Genomic DNA, 9,125 nt, shown 5'->3' on the forward strand with positions numbered 1-9,125 from the left:
ACGAGAGTTAGAGATTTAACGTGGCTGTTCCACCACGTCAGTGCCTTACCTTCGAAGGTGCATGCGGCATATTTAACTTTGCACGCAGCAGGGCAAGAACAAATTTCGAAGACAGATTCAGTCTTCTCGAACCATTGCGAAAGTGCAATGGCTCCGCCAGTCCCATGGAAGGGTTTCGGCTTACAGTTGGTGAAATCCTTGTAAGAACACTCTCTCGAGCGCACAGGAGTTTCAACCGGAATGGAGTTAACCGGGGTTCCACCTCTGCTAGCATCTGATGAGTGATACTGAGCCATGGCAGTTGCCACTGCTGCAGCTACGGCAGCGTTCAGAGCGGCAGTATCGATGACCGCAGGTGGAGGTACAGGATTATTCCTAGTCCTGGGAGATTTGCGAGGAGGCATCTTTCAACTATAAGTTTATAAAGATGAGAAAAGTGGTAAGAATTAATTTGTAAGAAATTTGCGAATGACACATGGACTAACTAACCATAGCCCAACAATTGAATGAGTGTTTGTGTTCATAACCAGAAAGATGTGTAGGAAAACCCAAATGTAAAGATTTATCCCACAGAGTAGTTGTCAAATAATACTGGTATTACTGATGTAACGAGTTCAATGAAAATTGACCTAACAGTAGGTCTTACATCATACCATATAGAAAGTTTGACAGTTCTTAGATTCCTAATTAGAGTACTGAAAGTTAGGAATATTTTACAGATAAGTGCTACTTAGAGCACAGATGTTAAAAGGCTAATCCTTAACCCAAAAGATAATGATGTATTAGACATCATCTAACGGCGATGAGTATTCCTCGGGAGAACCCTGAGGTCTCTCATTTGACGTACCACCTCTTGAAGGTGTCGTTCATGAGCCCTTTGACGAGCTCGAAGTTCCATGACCTCAGCTTGAGAGGCAACCAGACGTTGTTGCAGAGTTTCATTGGTTCTTCGGGTCCGTTCCATATCTTCTTCGAGACGGCGAATGCGGACTGTGTTGACACCAGAGTTGGCATCAATCTCCACGACCCGGTCGATGGCTGCTCGACCTTGCTCGACATTACGAGATATCCTACGGATAAGGACAGGTAGAGCTCGGTCAGCAGAACCGCCATCGCTGACGTTGTAAAAGGTTCGGTCCCCAAAGTATGGTAAGGGTTGACCCTGTTCGTCACTCCAGCGATTCAAGTTATCTACCCACAAGGGAGTGGGACCTAGAAAAGCTGGTCGAGGGTTGTTGTTCGGGGCTTGACCTACTGGAGGTAGGTTGTTGACTTCGGGCTCAGAGTCTGATCCATCTGAGAAGCCTTCAGCTTGATGATCATCCAACGGGATTGGGTGTTCATCGTCAGACTCTGCTACGAGCCATCCTGCGTTGCCTTCATTTGGAAAGTACGGGTCGCCGTGATGGAATCCAGCCATCTAAATCTACGTGAGAAGAGAGGTATAAAGATATAGTATACAAGTAGTTGGCAGTACAAAATACACCTATAGTATTTTAAGTTTAAGTTCTATTGAATCTTCTTGTGGTATTGTTGGTAAGTTTTTAGACTTGTTAACACATCACAACCATTCTAGGGCATATGCTAATCACTCCTCGGACCAGCATAGTTGATCAGGCTATACCATTCCCAGGACTGACCATATATCCCCGAGCTTACCTGTGATATTTAACAATCGTAATACTTTTGTCCTCGTCGTTGTGACACTGGTTTTAGTATGAATGTAGACTAGTATACTTAATTAAATATTTTAGTATTTTAAGTATAGACTCTTGGTCAGAGTGTTTTAATCCCAAATGGGTTTATAGTTTAGTATATCTTTTATGGGTTGATACACTTGATTCACTATAAACAATGCTCTGATACCAATCTGTCACACCCCAAAACCAAGAACGGCGGAAACGTTCTGGGGCGGAGGACGTCATGTAAGTATCACAACACAGTAAATGTAAATAAGCAAACAACATCATCCATTGCATTAAATATATAATTTTAATACAAGCGTGTTCTGTACATTATAGACACCAAAAATAACGTATATCAAAATAATAAGATGAGTCTTGAATGCGCTCTATCTTCTCAAAAGTTGGCCTCGGTACCTATCTACTGATGACCTGAGAATACAAGTTATTTTGAAAGAGTTTATCAGCATTAAGCTGGTGAGTTCATAAGTATTTTAGATTCGGTATTTGTCATTCAAAAATGTTTGAACATGTATCAAGTATAAGTTTGTAAAATGTATGTAAAAGTTTACAATTGTTTGTAAAAGTTTGAATCTCTCAGAAAAACCTATATTTTCTATTAAAGTAGCCTTCTACCAAGGCTTAACTGTTTTGTATGTTCGTTTGATGTAAAAGTGTGTAATTTCCCAATGTAACTATCATTTAACAAAATATAGTTTGTACATAAACGTTTAAGTGAGGTTATCACTAAAAATATGTAATGGGTAAATTAATGTAGTACTGTAGCCTTGTATTATAAGAACTACTATTGTACTAATTTCCTTAAACCGGATTTATATTAAGGCATTACGTGATAAATATGAATACGGATGTACTTTTATGTCTATACATGTATATATGATATATAACTAATATTGAAACGACCTTCGGATGGTCACCCGAAATCCCACCAGACCACATCTCAGTGCGCGAAAAGGAAATAGGGCGGATGGCCTTCCTAAGCCTTTTAAACATTACTTATATATATATATATATATATATATATATATATATATATATATATATATATATATATATATATACATATAAGGGCATGCAATTTATAAGAAGTAAAACAAAGTTTAATAAAAACATTTGATAAGTAAAAAGAGTTTGTAAAACATTTGAAGTGAAACAGTTTGATAAACAGTTTGAACATTGGTAAAAATCGTTGTTTTCCTAGTTATTAATCACATGTGATTAAATGCAATCACATGTGATTGAAGCAATAACTATAAGTATTTGACTTGTATCCCCCCCCATAAAGTATTTAAAACATTTAAAATCATTTCAAAGGTTGATTCAAGGGGTATGAACTCACTTGTGGTGAGTCGTTTGAATTGCAGTGTATCGGGTACCGTGCTAAGTGTCAAACGGAGACTTGTTCACACGTTCGAGCCTAGTTATCATATAATAAGCATATATATAACTAATTAACCACATAATAACTTAACAAAGTAAGTTAACACAATTAGGAACATGTAAACACTCTTATGAGTGTTTAAGGTTCAAATGGTTGCATCTAAGTTGCTACGGGACAAGGCAAAAGGGTTTGAAACATCAAATGGCCTTGCATAGGAGTTCACCACCCAACAAACCCCACACCTTGGAGTTTACGGCCGTAAACTCATGGGTTTATGGCCGTGAACTCCTCAAAGGGTGGTTTTGGGTGTTTTATGGTGCTATCTTGATCCTAGAACACTCCTAGCTCTGTTGGAATAACATATGAAGTAGTTTAAGGCTCTAGAATACTCCTTAGTGGAGTTTTCAGCCTAAAGTCCTCTCACCCTAGAGTTTACGGCCGTAAACTCCTATGGGGTGATGGCTTTTAATTGTTTTGAGGCACTTAAACATCAAGGATGGCTTCTATGAATTTATCTAAGGCTAATGGGGACAAGAGGCACACTTTTGTGCCTTCACTTGGAGTTTACGGCCCAAGATATGTTCCTTGGCCGTAAACTCCTTTCAAGGAGTGGTTTTGATGTGCTTTTCTCTCCATTCAAGTCCCAAGAGTTCAAGGTAAATTGTCTTAAGGCCTTAGGGGTGTTTGGAATGATTTTTACCCTTAGAAAAGGGGTTTACGGCCCAAGATCCTTCCTTGGCCGTAAACTCCTATAATTCTATCATTTTGAAGTGTTTTCAAGTCCAAAACAAGCACAAGTACTAGTGGTTAAAGTCCTAAGGCTCAAGGAGGCAAGTTAAGGCATGTTTGTCCCTTAAAAAGGGGTTTACGGCCCATGAAAGTTCCTTGGCCGTAAACTCCAATAACTTGTGTTTCTTGGCTGCTTTTTGGTCCATAAAGATCATACCCTAACCCCTAAACAAGTTGTCTAACAAGGAATCGGGACTAGGAAGCCATTTGGCTCCGTTTTGGAGTTTACTCCCCAAGAACGTTCTTGGGCGGTAAACTCACGGATCTTGTGTTTTGGACATATAAATGATGTTATGAAGCATATAACAAGTATTAAAACACGTTTAGGAAAGTAGACTCACAATCCGGGATGAAAACCCGAAGATCCGTCAGAGAGAATTGGCTTTTCTCTAGTTGGAATTGTGAATAATGAATTAATTTAGTTCAGAAAACTATTTATAGTCCTGGAATATTTTGACAGGAAATATTTTTATTCCGGAAGTCGGACTATAACATTGTGAAACTTACAATGTTCAAGTTTCACGATTACAGGAGCATCCATTCTCCGGATATGTCCAGAAACGTAAACCCTAATGTACACAAACTTGTTCGGACAAGTCTGAAATTTACAGAAATAGGACTTGCTTCTATTGAATAGATAATGTTCGTACAAATGGAAATTTCGGGTTGTCACAATAAATACTAAAAGCGCGTTGGTGAGCCCAAACGGCATCACCACGAACTCATAATGTCCATAATGAGTCTGGAATGTGGTCTTCTCCACGTCCTCCTCCCCAACCCTGACCTGATGGTACCCGAACCTCAGGTCTATCTTGGAGAACCAAGATGCCCCTTGAAACTGATTGAAAAGATCATCTATCCTCTAGAGTGGATAACGGTTCTTCACCGTCAACTTGTTCAACTCCTGATAATCAATGCACATCCGGTATGAACCATCCTTCTTCTTGACGAAGATAATCGGTGCTCCCCATGGAGAACTGCTCGGACAGATGAACAGCTTGCCTAGCAGTTTCTGCAGGTGTGATGACAGCTCCTACATCTCTGGTGGTGCCAACCGCTACGACGCCTTGGCGGTAGGGGCCGCACCTGGAACTAGGTCGATCATAATCGACCAGCCTCTCCAGAGGCACTCCGGGTAACTCCTCCGGAAATAAGTCACCAAACTCCCAGACCACTGGATCCTCTAATACTGAACCCTGATCGCTAGCCCGCGTATTTACCACATACGCTAGATAACCCGCACATTTGTGCTAAATGTACTGCCGAGCCCGGGAAGCCAAACAAAACCCCAATCCCAATCTGATGCCCTCTCCGTAAACAATCAGTTCTCCCCCACTTGGGGTTCGAACTACCACTCGCTGAAGCTCGAAGTCGATCATGGCACATAATTGACTAAGCCAATCCATATTCACGATCACACACACATCCCCCATGGGAATCGGAATCAAGTCTATTGGGAAAGACACCCCGAAGATCTCTAACTCACATTTGTGGTAGACTGAAGAAGCAGAAACCCCCGTGTTCGTTGGCGATAGAGACTCGCAACGGACACTCTAGCTTTCCTAATGGCACACTGAACTCCCTACTAAATGTTTGAGATACAAACGACCAACTCGCCCCCGAGTCAAATAATACCTAACCACAGTACAAACATGTAAGCATAAAACATATATAATTAGTAAGGTAAGGGATAAAAACCTACCAACAACCACATCTGGTACTGCCCTGGCCTCCTCTGCTGTAAGCTAGAAGGCATGTTCTTGGGTGTGACATCCCCAAAATCTCGGCCAGAAAAGACCAGTTTCATTTATGCTTTTAAAATAATTTCAAAGTAAATCCTTTTTATTTAAACGTGTTGCAGAATTTGTTCCCAAAAACAAAATATGATAAAATAATATTTACCAAAGCATTTCATAAAGAAATGTATTTTCATTATATAATCAAAACTTGGGATGTCATGTTCCGATACATACCAAAAAGCATAAATGACATATTACAAGCCATACAACGGTTATTACATGTATAAGCTTATAAACAAACTAACTTGATGATCCATCCATCTTATGCCCTTGCACCACTACCTGTAATACAAATAAACTGAGTGGGTCAGGCTTGGGAGCCTAGAGAGCATATAAGATTTTTAACCCATAATAAATAATTATATTTAATTCAACAATCAACAATAACCCGATTACCCATTCCCATTATCCTCACTTTACGTCCCTAAAACAACAACTATCACGAGGGACCTAATCTAGGATTTTCAACAGGACGGGCATTACTGCAAAAGGGCTTCCTCAACAATAGATGTCCTAAAGGCAACCATGAGGGGGATAGAGTACACCAGTGAACACATCGTTCATAAAACCTACATGTTATGAACCTGCCAGCGTTCCACGGGAATGTCTAGAAAGAGTCTGTGGTCTTCATCCATACTCCGCTAAATGACTAGATCAACAACAACATCGAGGCCTCTCATCAATTTATTTCATCACACACCAACTATCTACCCATGTTCTGCCCAACATATTAGTAGATAAAATATACATATTTTATACATAACTTAAAACATGTATAGCATGTTCTTTCAATACTCATTCCAAATAACAGGTGATACATATACACATAACCGGTATTTCATAGAGAATCATGTAGATCTATGTGTTAGAAGGTAACAATAATACACTCACATAAATCATATACTTAATACATTTAATCGATTACTTGTATAAAATCGTGTATTTGAAAGGGACTATGCACTCACGTGATTAGAAGATGATCGGGCAACACTACAGCTTGTAGAAGTAGTATTCTTCGGTGGAACTGGAAGATCTTCACACACCGGGCTTCTCGCAAGCAGAGCTTCGGCTCGGAAACTCTTTTCTTCTCGGGATCTTCGGGCTTTGGGACTCGCTTCGGGTCTTGGGATGATACCGGGGCTTCGGGGTATAACTTGCATGCAAAACAAGGCAAAATGGGAGAGAGAAAAGAAATTTGGCAACCAAACTCGGCTGCCTTCATGTTCTATTTATAGTGCTGAAGTCTGTCGCGAACGTTGGGCGTTCCCTTCGAACGCGGTGCGTAGGAGCGGGGTTCAGATCTTATCCCTTATCCATTGAGTCAGCATCGACGTCGCCACTCCGGAGCCAAGTATTGAACGTTGGGCATTCCCTCTTTGGGATGCGTGCCTCGAACTTTATAAATTCATAACTTTCGCATACGATCTCCGTTTTCGACGTTCTTTATATCCACGCATAGGTGGGATTATGCTCTACAACTCTCGTTTAGAATCCATCGGCTAATCTTAAATTTATTTTTATTATCTTATTTTGAGTAGGCCGGGATAGGAAAACTCCGTTACAAATTCATAACTTCTTCATCTGACGTCCGTTTTCGTCTGTTTTTCTTCCGTTGCACTACTATTGACGAGATCTTCGATTCTTGTTTAGATTGTTCCAGCTAGAAATCACTCGCTCTCAAATCCAAACTTCGGGTTGCATACTGCTAAGTCGAAACTTAGAAAAATCATAACTTCCTCATACGAATTCAGATTTAGACGTTTTGTTATGTATGCCCTCGGTTTGATGTATTCTACGAATTTCGTTTAGATTACTAAAGCTAAATATCTCTATATCGTAAATTCACTATTTATGTCGCGTAGTGTCGTACTGGTTCTATCGCGAAACTTCGAGAGGTCATAACTTCTTCGTTATAACTCGGATTTCGGCATTCTTTATATATTCGGAATCCTTATAACGACCACTACGTCTTCATGTATCGATATAGGTGTTATCTAACATTTTATTTTATCTCTTATTTTTATTCTTAATTCAATTAAGCCACACAATTAAGCATAAAACACATAATACTCAAATAACACATTCTTATTATTTCAAAATGAGTTACAAAGGTTAACCTAGACTAATACATCGTCATTAATGCCTAGCCTAAAAACACGGGCAAAATTTCTCCACATTAGGATGATTCTGTCCCTGGAATCACACATCAACAAACAAATGCGGATAGCGACTCATCATGCCACTCTCCGTTTCCCAGGTGAGATTTGGCCCATTCGTATGTTCCAACGGACAAGCACTAACTCGACCATCTTGCGTTGTAACTTCTTAGTCTTTCAGTCGACGATAGCCTCTGGTTCTTCAATTGACCTCTTGTTCTCATCAAGTCTTAATTTCGAAAGTGGAATCATGTCGGGAAATTTTCCCGTGAACTTCCTCAAATAACACACATGGAAAGTGTTATGAATTCCATTCAGTTCTTCGGGTAATTCGAGCTTGTAAGCTTGGTTCCCAACCCTCTGAAGAACTTTAAAGGGTCCAATAAACCTTGGAATCAACTTTCCCCTTTTACCAAATCTTATAAGTCCCTTCCACAGTGAGACTTTAAGCAAAACGAATCTCCAACTTCAAAAGTCATCGGTCTTCTTTTCTTGTCAGCATAGCTCTTTTGACGATCCTGAGCTGCTAACATTCTTTCCCTGATTATTTCAGCATTTCAGCAGTCTGATGGACTATCTCCGGTCCGATAAACTGCTTTTCCCTAGCCTCAATCCAACAAGATGGCGTACGACATTTTTATCCGTACATAGCTTGATAAGGTGCCATCTTAATGCTCAAGTGGAAACTATTATTGTAGGAGAGTTCTACCAAAGGTAAATGTTCATCCCAATTACCTTGGAATTCCAGGGTACATGCTCTCAGCATATCTTCAAGCATTTGTATCGGTTTTTTCACTCTGATCATCAGTCTGTGGATGATAAGCTATACTCAAACACAACTTGGTACCCAATTCCTGTTGTAGACTTTTCTAAAACCTTGAGGTGAAATGGCTATCACAATCCGACACAATCGTTAGCGGAACACCGTGAAGCCTCATAATTTCTTTCACGTAAGAATTTGCAAGCTTATCCATAGACCATTTCTCATTGACTGCTATGAAATGCGCACTCTTGGTGAATCAATCAACGACTACCCAAATCATGTCGTGACCATTCTTTGTTCTGGGCAGCTTAGTGACAAAATTTATAGCAATGTATTCCCATTTACCCATAGGCATAGGTAAAGGTTCTAAACTCCCGTATGGTTTCTGATGTTGCGCCTTGACTCTCGCACATGTCACACACTCCGCCACATACTTTGCACTGCCGAGCTTCATCTTCGGCCACCGGTAATAGGGTTTCAGGTCCCTATACATTTTAGTGCTACTAGGATGAATCGAATACATGGTCTTATGAG

Source organism: Lactuca saligna, chromosome 8 (assembly GCF_052625555.1).
Source record: "Lactuca saligna cultivar CGN05327 chromosome 8, ASM5262555v1, whole genome shotgun sequence".
NCBI classification, from domain to species: Eukaryota; Viridiplantae; Streptophyta; class Magnoliopsida; order Asterales; family Asteraceae; genus Lactuca; species Lactuca saligna.